The 14,644-nt window shown below is 40.1% G+C and overlaps 1 protein-coding gene across 4 annotated transcripts in view; it reads right to left on the reverse strand.

Annotated features, from left to right (window-relative positions):
• Positions 1–14,644, reverse strand: part of LOC145934366 (kin of IRRE-like protein 1) — a 506,904-nt gene that overhangs the window by 410,318 nt on the left and 81,942 nt on the right. The window lies entirely within an intron of this gene.

Raw genomic sequence — 14,644 nt, forward strand, 5'->3', positions numbered from 1 at the left:
ATAAGAAATTTTAATTTAATACAGCTATGTAATCTATTTCTTTCTTATAAAGCGACAAAAAAAATATATAACAACGACACAGTTATTTATTCGTCGAGCTATAAAGTAATAAAGTCGCGCGATTATGTTTACAAAGATATTAAAAAATCACAATAAACGTTCCGGGAATTTAGAAGAAGAATGCGTTTATAAGAATTTTAAAATGCAGATTCCTCGCCGCACATCGCGAATGCCAATATTTTTAAATTGCGACGAGGAATCTGCGATATAAACTAATAAATTAATAATGTTCATCGATAGGGGCAGGTTTACCGAGATTCAAATACATGATTCAAAAAAATGTTGCTTCCAGAATTAAAATACCTATAGAATTTTAAATCAGAAAAAAAAATATATTTTCCTATGGATTAAATTTCCTAGACGTTAAAGACAGAGCAAATGCTTAATTTTTTACTCATTCCAGGGGGGCAAATACTCTCTCTTGCCCCCCCTCCCCCCTCTGTGGACGTCTATAAGGGAGGTTGAAAAAGGGAGATTAAGACGCCTTAGTAGGTCGATTATCGAGACGGCATTTGTATCCGCTTTCGAGACTAGCAGAGAGACTACCGTAAGATATTGGGCGAGATTCACTTACTCTCATGAATATGTATCTACATGGCCGAGTCTCTACTCTTCCGCTCTCGACAGTCATTATTCTTAATAACCGCCATTATGCAACCGGCTATGCCGCGAGGATATTTTCTTTTTTTTTTTTCCTTTTTTTTACGCGCAGAGCGAAACGACGCGGTCGCAAAGCGGCGACGATAACGAAATTACGTATATACGAATACAAATTCAAGAATAGAGACTCTCTTGTCTCTCACCGAAGTGAGACTCTCTCTTCGTGGCTGAGAAGAGAAAAAAAATCCCCGTTTCTTGAACGTTGCGTAACGAGCAGACGTTGTCACGGATTAAAAGGAAGAAAGGGAAAAAAAAGAGAAAAAAAGAATGCAACGATTTATCTCGTTTATCGCGAACGAATTTCGCGGAAACGCGACGACGCTTTGATCAATTAATATGCTCCTGTATTATTTGCGCGACCGTAATTATATCCCGCGAATTAATTACCGTATAATTATGTAATAATACTGGAAATATATCACTTATACATTATTACTGCATTATTGCGCCGACGATGAGGTGAGCAGCGCGTAATATATTGCGAAATTACAAAAATAACCTATATGATTAATGTGTATTCCGAGGGGACGCGGGAAAAAAGGTGCATTTTTATGACAAGTGCGATGGTAATCGCTGCATCTAATTCGCATTCCGCCGTTATTAATTTTCCACGCGAGCGTTAAAATCGTCTCGCGCGTTTAAATTAACAATTACAATAAATAATAGTTCCTTTTCTATATAATAAATTTAAAAAAATTCGTACAAAATATTATAGTTGAAGGATATTTCGCGACATTCTTTCGCATTGTTCGGTGTTGCCCTAGGTCGGTCGCGATATTTACCTGTATCCCTGCTTACACCGTCTGACTTATACAGGGCTTGCATTAATTATCGACGTGGCCAGTAAAAACGATTCCGTCTACCGGTTAGTAATGATCGCCACTTGCACGCAAGAGCGATCACAGAATTTTTTCCAAGGGATATAAGGGGCATGATTCAAAATGTTAGATAAGTGTATATCAAGAAAGATTTTCCTTGCGTTTTTTTAGTTAAAAATATTTTTGTTTTTTATTTTTTTTAAATTTTTTTAAATTTAAATTTTGTTTTTGTTATTTTATTTTTATTATTATTTTATTATTATTTTATTATTTTATTATTTTATATTGAATGTGCAAGTAAATTTCAGCGTTTATTTAAAGAGAGCAAATGCTTAACTCTTTAGTAATTCCAGGGGGGGGAGGGGGCAAATGCCCTCTCTTGCCCCCCATGTTGGCACGAACAACTTCAAAGTATGAACACTTTCCTCCCCCCGTATTTGTGCACGCGTGTGCGACGTAGATAAGAAATTCGCCGAAGAACACCCTTTCACCACCCCCTTTCGTATCTGTTAACAGGGTTAATTACCAATCGTCTTCCGATGTTTTCGACTCGATGTTCCATTCCGAAACTAAGAACTTTGCTTGTTCTCGTTTTAACGCGACAACATCGATGTAATAATTCACCTCTCGCCCTCCCCTCTTTTTCCCCTCCCTATGGTATTAAAATAATCTAGAGTATATTTTACAAAATCTCTCCACCGCCCGATACAATTTCCGCGTTAATGTATTCAGAATAACGACCTATTATTATGACGGGATGAATAATGTACCCGATGAGTTATACCGCAGGATCTTAAGATCCTTTAACGTCATAACAGCTCGTTATTGCAAACGGGGAGGATAACACGTAAAAAAATACGCATAGAACTTGACAAGACAGACACCGGTTCTCTCTCTCTCTCTCTCTCTCTCGTCGCAATTAAAAGCGTTTTTTTAATAGCTTTACGCGCTCCAAAATTTATCGTTTTTAATTTAAAATGTTTATCCTCTTCGGGAACGCACGGGACAGAAATTACTTGTTGTTTAAACCATTTAGAGCACTTAAATAGAAACATTTTATTAAATTGTATATGAATTAAAAATATAACGTCGGAGAATCTTCGGCCAATTATTTCACGCTTGAAATATACATAATGTGAAATAATGTTAATATTTAATTTTAAATTCGCGGAAAAACAACACGTATTTATCGCGTGATATTGGACAGTTTATAAATTGAAACAAAGAAATCTTTAATCGATTTTTCGATATTTCCATAAATATGTATAACTGAGAAAGGAGAAAATTATACATTATTAAGTATATTGGAGATGGAGTTTTATCTCTCTTATTTCGAACTTATTTTCAACTCAAACTCAACAGTTCTTTTTCAAAGAAAGAGAAAAGGAGAGACATTTTTAGTCCGCATCACTCTTGCACGATTTAAAAAAAACTCTCATTTTTCAAACGAAAGCCTGAGTGAGAGAAATAAACTCTGCAGTCGGTACAGTTTTCGTCGGAAAAATGACAATTTTTCATTCGAAATTAATTGAATCGGGCTATTCAAAGCTGTCTCGTATTCGGGGAAGCGTTTTATACGAGAATATTCGTACGTGTGACTCAATTTTAAAAAAATTTCGTAGTGCTTGAGGTTTGGGTAAAACTAATCCTCAATTATGTATCATTGAGTTTCGGGGAAAACGGTTAAAGAACGTAAACCGAATTGAAGATTCACGGTTCTCCATCGTATCACGAAAATTAGTAACATACGTATAACATTCAAAATACATTCACAGAGTAGTTGTATGCAATTACTGCTTTTTCTCGCCATACCGATGCTGGAGGGGCAGAAAAGGTTAAAATGAAAGACAACCGTTACATGCGCTTTCAAATTGACTCGCATAAACGTAGGGGAAAAATATGAGCATTAACGGGAGCCGGTCATCAAAAATGCAAAGCCAGTGATAAACTTTGCATCTCGGGTTTACGTCTAATTATGCGCATTAATATTCGCTTTTTCCGCTTCTCTCTCTCTCTCGTTCTCTCTCTTTACATTTCAATAATAGCAGTACCTTTTCGTTGACGATTTATTTCGAAACCGCATGTACACGCTTTTTGCAATTTTTGCACTCCGTATAGAGATTACAAAAATTATTTAATCTTCACTGACTCAATATTTTTTAACAAGGGTAACAATAGCGACATAAAAAAAAGCGGGAAAAAATATCACGTGTACAAAACACGAACTGTTTATTGTTATCCTCAACCCTCGAAGAATAACACCCCGATTTACCTGATTCGAATTAATTTCTCCGGTGCACTGATTTTTTATATTTCGCATTATAAAGACTCGCGCCTGCATCCTTTTTATTCTTTCTCTCTTGTCATCGCTAACAAGTACCACTAAACTTACACGAAGAAAGACGCGGTCTCCCCTTAAATAGAATCGACTCGCCGTCAACGTGAAGACGATGATTACCGATGCAATTCGCGCGAATCGTGTCTTATAATCCTTGAGAACGAGACCAGAGACCATCGGGACAAAAAGCGCCTTCTTTTTCCGCGCGTTTTCCATTTTCTCCTCGGTCATTCGCCGTGCGAAAGTAACGAGCCGCGGTCTTTAGAACCAACGTCGTCAACAATGACGAAGCTTTCGCTCGCGCGCGAAGAGCGTGATGCTTTCTGAAGACTCCCCCTGGCAGCAAACAACGATGGGACGCGGCGATACAGCTCGCGTTTCTTTCATCCCTCCAAAGAGAAGCGCGCGTGTTTCGCACGTCGAAAGGAAAAAAGAGAGAAAGAGAGCGGATTATCCTCTAAGAGAGCGCGTGACGTCGCACAATCCCAGACTTTGTTATCTAAGCCAACCGATTCGTAGCCTTTGCCGCGGCAAAATCGAATGTTTCCATCCTGAGCCCACCCTCTCTCTCTCTCTCTCTCCCTCCCGACTCTCATTGATCCGAGTCGCGAGGCGTCTCTAAAGACGCAATTGTAACGCCCAAGTTGTAATTGAGGTAATGGACGGAATAAGGGCGCGCCATTAGTTATTACGGCGCGTTGTCGCGCAGCCATTTGGCTCGCCGAATCGCGGGAACCGCTTCCAGGTGAGATCGCTTTTGGCAGGGGGGATCAGGGGGATCGAAGGATCTAAACGGGGGTAATTAGACGCGCGGCGAGGATTAAAATAACGTCCTCCTGTAATAATAACGGCCCCGTTATCGTTACACCGATTCTTCCAAGAGCGATATTCGAGAGCCATTTCGTTTCTTTCGATGAGTTAAATTTTATACTCGAATATTATACGAGGATGTTGCAGAAAGTAACAGCAAATTAAATATTTTGAGATATATAATTCAATTGGAGATACAAATGATGTGTCATTTTTCAACATAATCACCCTCCTTTTCAAAAACATTTTAAAAAGTTGGTGCAACAGTGTGAGAAGTATATTAAAAAGAAGGATGATTGTGTAGTAAAATGACATATCATTTGTATCTCCAATTGAATTATATATCTCGAAATATTTAATTTGCTGATACTTTTTGAAAAACTTTCATGCGTAATTGAGGGGGAAAAGAAACCCGATCGAAATTTTCAATCAACGATTTGGTTACTCCAATGATGCTGAACAGCTGATACAACGTTTCGGAAATGCAAAGTACATTCTATACTAATTGTATACCGTCAAATTGAGACGCAGCTGAATTTCTAAAGATGCAATTGCCGCGCAGCGAAATTCCTAATTAAACCAATAGCGCAGGAATAAGGGCTACGGTGCAATGTCGATGATAAATTTCCTTGATAGTGATTAAAGTTGAAGTACTACCTAAATGTTGTTGCGCTATCTGTTGAATTAATTAACGCAGTTAACTCTTATTATCAGTTTATTTAAAGTTTCGTCGTCACGAGCCTCGCTTACTCGACAAGATAATATACTTGTAAAATCCATCTTTTTGACATTTTGTAATAATGTATAATCGCATAAAGATGTTAAAATGAGAGAAATATAGTTCGTTACATCGTAATTAAACTCCGTCGAAATTTTCGAACGAGATGCGGACAGAGAGAGAGAGAGAGAGAGAGAGAGAGAATTCTCGTAGAATGCTATCGGAAGTTGAGAATTGCTAGTTAACTCGCCGCTTGTAGAGTAATGTATATATATAACTCTCGCAGAAACGCGATGATGACAAGCTCGACGAACGATGATAAACATCGAACGGCTAATAACTTCTTGAAACGGGTAGGAAAATTCGCAAACTTTAAGATTGCCATCATCTGGCTTTTCCGGTGCTCTCCGTATATACGTCCTATATATCCTCCGATGTTAGCCGAAACGCGTCCTGTGAATCCCGTTCCTCTTGCTCGGCTTTATATACAGCTATTTGCCCGACGCGACTCGAGCTACTGCTACACTGCTGCCGGATTATGTGCCGACCCGGTATCATTTGGCTTGACTTAAGTCGGGCAAGACGGCAAAACAGCTAACTACGAGTAACGATCCTCCAAAGTAAGCAATTAAAGCCGTGCCGCTGACTCGCCGTCGCAGTTTAATGCAAATTTCACGCGAAAGAAGCTCGGTGTAAGTAGCTCGGTTGCCGGAATTCTTCGCGGTTCCCTCCCCCTTCTTCGTCAAAGACAGATTCGATTTTACTCGTGGACCACCTCGACCATAGCTAATTCAATAACGATACCCGATATAATGACTCATAATCTCTCTGCAAATAGGAAATGGAAATGTGTAATTCATGGAAATGTCAAAGGTTTGTGTAATTGTAAAAAAAAATTTAATATAGAGAGATGCTCTCTATAAATCAAGCAGCATTATTAATTAAACCGTGGAAACAGTTGCGTATTCAACTCAAATTTCAATTCGACAAAACACAAATCTGAAGGTTAGAAGAAAAAATTTCGGAGCGGAATGTCAAATTATTTAGACGAAAGCAACAATTAAATATAGCAATATTAAAAGGTAATTAATTAAATTAAATTCATAACAATGAATAAGTATCGTCATAAATGTCGCTCAACGACCCCCCTTCCTGCTTTCGTCACCCCCCTGCTTTGCGAGAGCGAATTTACGGGAATGGCAGAGAATTCGCGGACAACAAATCCGCGACGCGTATCAGTCTCTCCCCTAACGGTAGATAGGATTAATTATACGCAACGTATTAATCATCGATCGCATTACTTTGAATTCGAGCTAACGCCGCGCGCGATCCTATCCTTTGGGGAAACGCCGGGGGAGACTAATTATGATGGAGTGACTCGCATCTCTCCGACGTCTTCTATGCCCGGCATCTTCCGCGCATTCCTTCCTCTCCCGCATCTTCCTCGGAACAAGGACGGAGAATTTTGCGCATCGTGTAACTGTGCGGTTTACCATCCCCTGCGCAAGAGGCAGCCGCGGATTTCGCATGATAGACACGAGACGGTGTTGCACGACGGGCGAAACAAAACGCAAGACAAACGATCGTCTGCGCGAAACTCTCTCATCCGTGAGGGGGAAAAAAATTCGCGCACGGCGTTTCCTTCAAATTTAGACGCGTTTTTCAATTTGCGAAATTTCTCACGCGCGCGTGAGCTTTAATTAAAATTATCAAGATTAATTGCAACGCGATATATTTCCTCGGCGCTCTCTCTTACGATTGCGCCGGCACGAATTTTTCATTTCTTATTTCGCGACGAATAATTAATTAACGCGAATACGAGCCATCCACCTTGCCGCGCTTGTCACATTTTTGTTGTACATAATTTTTCGCGATTTGTCTCGAAAGATATATACAATCGTAAACCGAGTGTTTTGTTTTGTTTTTTTTTTTTAAGAAAAAGAGAGTAAAAGAGCGAAGAGTTTCTTTTTATATATCGACGAATGTGTATAAAGCGAGAAAAAAACTTATCATCTCTAATCAGAACAGCGAAATAAATGCGACGTTTGAACGCGCCTGTGAGTAGAGTTAGACTTGTTAGCGTAAAGGGTTAATTTAATGAAGGCAAAGAACGCCTGAACGCCTGTGGCTAACCCGACTGGACCTACCAGCAGTAGAGTTAATCCTTTGCTCTCCAACTAGGAGAATTACGGTGGAAACGGATGCGGGCATTCTACGTAGACATCTAACGCACATTTCTCTTAGTATCTCATCCTATATTATGCGCTTAAACACCTTTCATACACGCTGATGAAAATTAAGTCCTTCATTTCTTAACACTGCGCAAAGATGATAACAGGAACGAATATAAGTAAAATGAGCAAGTACGAAAAAGTTAGCCGGCGAATCTAATTAATTTCTAAATCTAAAAATAATTTATAAATTGCGTTGAGTAAACATTAATAAGCAATAAAATTTTATACATATGAAGAAATATATTATATATATATATATATATATATATATATATATATATATATACACACAGGGTGTATCTAAATAAGTGCAAAAAATTTTAGGAGATGATTCTTTGTCGAAAATTAAGGGGGGAGGGGTTCTTATATAAACACATATTCTTATCCGTTAAAAAGTTCTGATAAAAAAAAAATATTAATAAATATTCTTTTTATTAGTGGAAAATATCTACCAAGTTTCATTTTTCAAATTTGTCTAAAATTTGAGAAAAAAAATAAAAACAATTTTTACCTCCCTCTTTAGAAAAGTGTAACTCCTCAGAGAGGGATATAAAAGTACCTATATGTTTATAAGAAACCCCCCTTAATTTTCGACAAAGAATCATTTCCTAAAATTTTTCGCACTTATTTAGATACACCCTGTATATATATACATATAAAATACGATTATCGCGCTACTTATGATTGACAATAATGGAATTTCCAGAAATTACATGATAAAAGAGAGAGACAGCTTGCACCAGGCAAAAGCATTTTCTTAATTATCTTGTGAATTATCTCGTGGATATGCGACGTGAACGGATTACTTCGCTGCAGGATGGATCCTGATCTCTGAGAAAGAGAGGGAGAGAGAGAGAGCAAGCTCAGAGATAATCGCGAAAACAGGCGCGCAAACACGCAGAGGGGGGTCGAAGAGCGGATGCGTAACGCGGGCTCGCAACGCGACACGACGGCACGCACAAAACGGAGATTAATATCGCCGTAATTCGTTGGGCAAATATTTATTTCGTGCTTAATTAATCGTTAGCTTTTAATGGCCGTGCCATATTTCCCGGCTTGTTTGGCCGTCCAGGCCTGGCGCGCCGCAGCCATTCTATTATAAATTATAACGCGGCCTACCATTAGAGAGAGAGACGCGGAACCGTGCCCGTGCTTTTATCGCCGAACGCCCATGAATTATCAGTGTTGACCTTTGCTCGTCCAAATCTCCCCCGCCCCCCTCTGTCCCCGCTGCGTTTCCGCTAAAGGAAAAAAGATCGCCCGCAATTAACATCCGCGCCGAAAATGGTGCCAAACCGCCGATATCGGGACATTTCCAAAGGGGGCTGGTAACATTTTTCACAATTCGCTTTTAATTCGCCTGCCTCCCTGTACAAATCGCATATTTTACCCCGAAGAAAATGGGGGGAGACCATTTCAGCAATATCTCCTCTCTCTCGTTATTAACGCGATCGCGCCGAAGGGAACCGGAGAGAGAAGACGTTCGCGTTCACAAAGACATTACTTCGCGGGAGAGATACTTTCGGGTGCAAAACGCGCCCCCGGGGCACCGGGACTATCGCGCAAACGCGCGAGAATCACGCGCGAGGAACGCGATTCTCTCCTCTCCCTGCGCCTCTCTCTCTCTCTCTCTTTCTCTCTTGTAGGGTTGAAGATGAAACGAGGTCGAGAGAGAATATCGCAATCGAGTCTCCCGCGGTCGGACCCCCTTTCCCCCCTCCTCCAGCCCCCTCCTCCATCGCTGACTACGCCGGCGGTGGTTGTCTGGCCATAGTCACGCTAGCACTACTAATTGCATGTCCGACCAAAGTATATCACTACCACCGCCACCCATCGTGGCCCGCCCAGCGCACTGAATCCCCCTCGTTTCGCGTTGCATATATACTATTCGGTATTCCTCTCCCTCAGGCGTCCTCCTGTCTTTCCCTCCGCCACCCATCATCCCTCTCTCTCTCTCTCTTTCTCTTTTCCCCTTTCTTTCCCTCTCCCTACCCATCAGCCATCCCGGATACACTCGTATCTCTCTGGCGTACGTTTTAGAACGCGCGCCGTATTATACCGGGCATGGAAGTTGAGCCCCGCTTTATTCGAGTTATTCGCGACTGTTTTGATTAGGTTCATCGCGGCGGCGGCAACGGCTGGTCGCGACAGGCGGTTTAGATTCGGTTCCAACTTTCGCCAGGGCTACGCTTGTCATACGGCCGCGAGATAACTCGGTATATCCTCGGTAGGACGCGCATTTACATCGCGAGCAATCATCTCCCGACTGATTAGTATCGTAATAACTCGCGTGATTAACGGAAAAACAATTATTAGCCACCGTAGCTAAGAATTTTAGCTGTCCCTATATTATACCTGAAATTTAAATACAATTAGCTATGATGATTTTAAGTTATAGTTCAACAAAGAATTTTATCAAACAATTTCGAAAGAGAATTACCAAAAATACTATTGATTCTCACCATTTATTGTCGGTATTAATTTGGATTAATTTAATTTATGCCTTGTGTGGCAATATATATTTATCTTCAAGATCATATTACAGTATTTATTTTTATTTTATTATAGTTTTTTTTTACATTTTCGCCAAAAGCAAAAAAAGCATCATTGTTTCGCATATGTTGATTCCTGATTATTTAAATGTAAATACATTGTGTAAATAGCTCCTGTGTGCGTTTTGATAAACCTTCTCAGCAAGTAACAACAGCAGATGCAACAATAGCTAAAAAATTCGCAACTCTCGCGAAATCTCTTGATACGTAGAGAGTTTGCGTTGCGAAATATTTTACAACGCAAATTCTCCGCTTGTGCGCTATTCTCTCTACCTATCTATCCGGAGATTCGAGATCCTGTTAATTTTCTATCGTCCCTCCCTTCGACACAATTACAAAATCCAGTAACGAGTGTTTAAAGTTGTTTTGGCCGTACGCAGTTATTTAACGTGTCCCTCCCTTCGACACAATCTTGTAAAATCTGTACCGAGTTCTCCCTCTCTCTTTATTTAAAGCTCTTTGGACACTTTGCGCGATAGGTTGGTAATTCAACAACCCCACTTCAATCACCCTTCGTTATTCATGCGATTTCTGTTTATCTCTCCCCTGTCCTCTTTAGGCATCCCATTAATATTATAATAATCCTTCGTCACACACGCATACACACACATACACGTAATGTCAGCCACTGGCTGACGGTCCCTTTCAGCCTCGTCAATCCGCCCCGTGTGCAAACCGCCCCGTGTCTTTGTTACATCGCCAAAAGTATCCCTCTCTCTCCGTTTGTTTTCCAGCCGGTGAAGTGTATCCGTGTCGAATTACGTAGAAGGTACGATTACCTTTGAACGGATAACGCGTGCCATCCCATCTCCGCGTGTCCACTTTGTCCGAGAGAGAGAGAGAGAGAGAGAGAGAGAGAGAGAGAGAGAGAGAGAGAGAGAGAGAGAGAGAGAGAGAGAGAGAGAGAGAGAGAGAGAGAGAGAGAGAGAGCTTTTTCCGAAAGGGATGGCGGGACATTGTGTCGCCATTAATCCGGGAATGGACATATATACGCTTCGTCACACTTCTCGAATGAGTATGTATAATCGGGCGGATTTGTAGAACGCGCGCGTGATAAATTCTCGGTCCGCGAAACGGAATATGTAATTTGTTATTACTAAGGGTTCTCTCCTCTCTCGCTCCCTCTTTCGACCGACTTTCTTCCCTGGTCTCGGCGTATTATACGGCACTTCGTGCAATCGCTATCGTGTAAATCGTGACTCGAGAACACTAATTTCACCGTCTTCGCCGTCTTCGATACGATAGAATAATGAAACATACCAGATGCATGTAAAGTAGGCTAGCGTGTACAGCTCGACGAATTAAATATCTTTAAAGGGCGGGGGAGACGGTTTTAAGATTATACAGAGAAGAAGCTAGAGCACACAGATGCGCGGAACCGGAAGATTAAGGAGACGCGATAAATATTTGTCGGTCACCGCGGATTAATCTCTGTAAAAATCGCGCCCTTTCTTATCCCGCGCAACAACGTTACAGTGTAGTGAACGAAGCTTAATCCCTCTCGGCGATTCATTACAGGAACAGCATTCCATCGACATGCTTTGTTCTTTGTTGGCCGCGGAATTAGATCCTTTCTCTCTTTCTCTTTCGAGCTTACACATTCTCGATGAGTGTCGAATTCCTACGGAAGCGATTTAGCTTTGAACGACTATATAACGCCTATCCTAACCGCCCTTTGCTATCGTAAACCTTGTTCCCGCTTCCGCGGATTAATTCAGCGAGATGCTCCGTTCGAGAAAGTTACATCTTTCGCGCGTGTGTTAGCGCGAACGCATAATTCATGCACACTTTCCCCGACTGTACCTCAATTATTCTCTCTTAATTAAATACGCCGTTAATGCGAACGTTCGTTATTAACGGTGAATCTCGCGCTCTCTCTCTCTCTCTCTCTGGTACGCGTGATATTCTTCGTTACGATATCCCGAAAGCTTTCTGTGTCCTTTGTTGTTCGTAGGGGAAACTACTCCACACCCCAGGCGTCAGTTCTCGTTTTCACAGCGCGACCGACACCGGTTCGAGTTTCACGAAAACCACCGCGATTTACCTTTGTAAACACATCCGATGCATCCTCTCTCTCTCTCTCTCTCTCTTTCCCTTTGCCTACACGGTCAATCCATCCGCCATCGATCCGCTTTTAATGAATGACGTCGTCCTTCCTATTACGCCGATTTGCGCGCGCGATTATGCTCATTCGTCTATTAATCAATTTGCGAAATTTGTTTCCTTATGAATCAATCATTGCGGCAAGTATATTTATTAAATTTCCAACTTGATCGCTGCTCCTTTATCCATTTAATTATGCTTTCATTCAATTTTATCAAAATTATTTTCTAACAAAGGTAGAAATATGTGATATAACAAAAATTCGAAATGTCAAAATTTTAATTTATTTATTTAATTTTTTTTTTTTCAAAGAAAGTATAAAATTTCTGTGAAATAATAAAATGTATAATTTATATAGTAATGATATATATGTATTCAAATAAATATAAGATTTCTTATCTCTAAGAAAAATGCATATAATATAGTTTGCATGTATTTAAAGACCCTTTGGAACAAAAATACATAAAAATCATATTTTTACATTCCTCTCTCTCTCTCTTGTATTTTTATCTTCAATTTATCTTCAATTATTTATTTCGTAAAAGAAGATCTCCAGATTTGACAATTCGCAGTAAATTTTAACATGCTTTGATGATCCGCAGTATATATAATCTTGTTACTGTAATTTTTCTACTGTCAACGACGAAATTGCCCTCCCTTTGTTCCCTATTTTCCTTCACGTGCCCATTTTCTCGACGAAAGCTATGCAAATTCCATGAGAGCCACGACTTAGCTCTATAAACAACTCAAAGGACAATCTCTTATTTTTCATCGCTCTGGTTCTCTACGCTCATTCTTCTCCGTTACACATTTAAACAGATTTTTCGATTAACGTGCAAGACATACGAATTATATTATTGCATAAATATGCAAGTTCGATAAAACATTAAAATGTGCGCGAGATTAGATATTTTTCTCGTTAAAATTTAAAATTTCACATTTCACCGTTTCGTTTCGTATTAATTTGTCTTTTAAATCTTTTATCAATTTACGTCTTTATACTGTACATTTTTAAAAAAAGTCATTTATTAGTCAATTACTCACACGTTTAACTCATAAAATATAAGGATAGAATAAAATATATATACATGTATATTATATATATGTTACGTTTTTTAAAAAAAAGTCATTTATTAATCCACTGCATTATTCACACGTTTATAAATCATAAAATATTTACACACAGAATAAAAAAAAAATATATATATATATTTAATCATTAATATAAAACAAAAATTATTAATCAATTGTATTATTTACACGTTTATATAAATTATAAAATATTTAAGGATAGAGTGAAAAAGATATATATATATACATATATATAATTTTTCTTCCCTGTATATTATATTTCTTTATATATTAAAGTATTATTGAGATCACGCGATATTGTACGAAAACGTTCCTAACTCTCTTTCAAAATACGTGTTCAACTGTAAAGATGTTAATCAGTGTCTATAATATAGCTCTCTTGCAATATATATATCTATATAAAAATCGATCGCAGTTAAATTAGCTCCTCCAACTGAGTCTGAGTCATATCGCTTGTGCCACAGTACCCACTACCTCACGTTCCATCGAGATAGCGGGGTGATTTCTTGGCAACAAATTTCCTACATCGTGAGCGCAACTACCTCTCCCTCCCCCCGCCACTCAACCATCTTCCCCTTCGAAAGGACCTCTCTCTCATCTCGACGACGGTGACGGGAGAGCACGTCTAACAAATTCCAATACGAGCCAAGATTCACCTTTGTAAACATCAAGGGGTGCGCGCGATCTCTCCTCCCCTCCCTCCCTCCTCCACCGTCTCGCTCCTCATCCATCTTTCTCTCTTCCGCCCCGTCGTTCCCTTGCCTGACGCGTATCGCGATTAATCCGCTATTCGAGCGCGAAGGCCTGGCCACGTCGCCGGAAAAGAGCTGTGCGCTCCAACTTCCGGTTCTCGCCTAGCGGGGTAGCTATACGAGAAAACGCGAGATATCCCGGGTACGATACGGCGGCTCGCGATCCGCCATTCTTTGTATGTGTACGATATATATATGTATATTATCTAGGTGTATATATACCCCAACGCCACGGATAACGTCGCCGTTTTATTTCTTTGTTACGTTTAATTAACCCTTTGACGCTAATCTCGTCACGATGCCGACGCTCGTATCTCATCTCGCGCGTGCTCGATCTTATCGAGGCGCGTTCGCATTTTCGACGGGAAATTCCGGCGAAAACCGGAGAATCTAATGCACGATAGCAATGTGTTCAATATCGCAACATTCAAGCCCGTCGGAGACGATTATTATCAGTCGCGATCTCTGCTCGGCGAATAATGCACCGAAATCAAGTTTACGGAGCAA

Source organism: Prenolepis imparis, unplaced genomic scaffold, assembly GCF_030444845.1.
Source record: "Prenolepis imparis isolate NDT839.2.m4 unplaced genomic scaffold, iyPreImpa1.0 SCAF_3, whole genome shotgun sequence".
NCBI classification, from domain to species: Eukaryota; Metazoa; Arthropoda; class Insecta; order Hymenoptera; family Formicidae; genus Prenolepis; species Prenolepis imparis.